Below are 1,244 nucleotides of genomic sequence, written 5' to 3'. Positions count from 1 at the left end.
ACACGTACTACGCGTACTACACGTAGTACGTGTAGTACACGTACTACACGTAGTACGTGTAGTACACGTACTACGCGTAGTACGTGTAGTACACGTACTACGTGTAGTACGTGTACTACGCGTACTACGCGTGGTATTTTGACACGGTTGTACTAATCGCGTAGTACGTGTATTACGCGTAGTACGTGTACTACGTGTAGTACACGTACTACGTGTACTACACCTACTACGCGTAGTACGTGTACTACGTGTAGTACATGTACTACGTGTAGTACGCGTAGTACGTGTACTACGTGTAGTACACGTAGTACGCGTAGTACGTGTACTACGCGTAGTAGTACGTGTACTACGCGTGGTATTTTGACACGGTTATACTAATCGCGGTAAAACTGTGTCAAAATACCATGTACAGTACGCGTAGTAGTACTCTTGAAATTAATTCCCTTTTTATCGGGCCATTCGTCTTTCTGGCTATCCTACTTCCTCCTCTCTCTGGCTACAGGAAATTCTGAAGGAGGGGGGTAAAAATGTTTGTAAATGAGCTCCTTTCTTGGGGGGAGGGGGTTCCCAGAAATTTTGATTTCTAAATGACTGGAAATGTCACTTTGTTGACTTCTGAGGTGTATTATTAGTGGCTTTAAATTTCCTCAGAATTCAAGGTTTTCCTCCTCTTAAAAACAATCAGGCAAAAGCAGGATATGATTTGATGCATCAAAGTAGTGGGGTTTCTTAGTCCCAAAAAATGGCATGATACTTCAAATTTGAGTAGAAGCATGAAACTTATATATGTCAACTCACATTTTCCACTATTTTCATGTTTGTAGGACGTATATTTACTTACTTAAATCTACAGTACAGAGTTAGAAGCAAAGTGACCAAATTCTTCAGTAATTAGCAATGCAGTAGCACAGAGAACTCTATTTGTTTTTGTTAGTGATTAAAAGTCATGCATATTCCTATAGGGGTCAGTGCATTTGTCCGAAGGTCAAGTTTTTTTTGTTTTTTTTTCTCGAACTAAGCTCAGACTGAAATTCCTTGAATATCATACTTCTATTCCAGCAGGTGGACCCACTAAATGTTCAAATAAGTTGGAAAAATATTTGGTATTACATGTATATTTCAACCAATAAAATAGTCACATAAACGTCACACAATTATTTCATCAAAGCACTATTTTCCCGGCGTACAGCCGTGAACATGTATTTCTGATAGGGCTGGCAAAGTACGCAAATATCTCCTAAAGT

This window comes from Anneissia japonica, unplaced genomic scaffold, assembly GCF_011630105.1.
Source record: "Anneissia japonica isolate Jap-2015-1 unplaced genomic scaffold, ASM1163010v1 scaffold8327_len73589_cov114, whole genome shotgun sequence".
NCBI lineage: Eukaryota > Metazoa > Echinodermata > Crinoidea > Comatulida > Comatulidae > Anneissia > Anneissia japonica.
The sequence above is the reverse complement of the archived record's forward strand: the minus strand, read 5'-3'. Positions refer to the sequence as shown.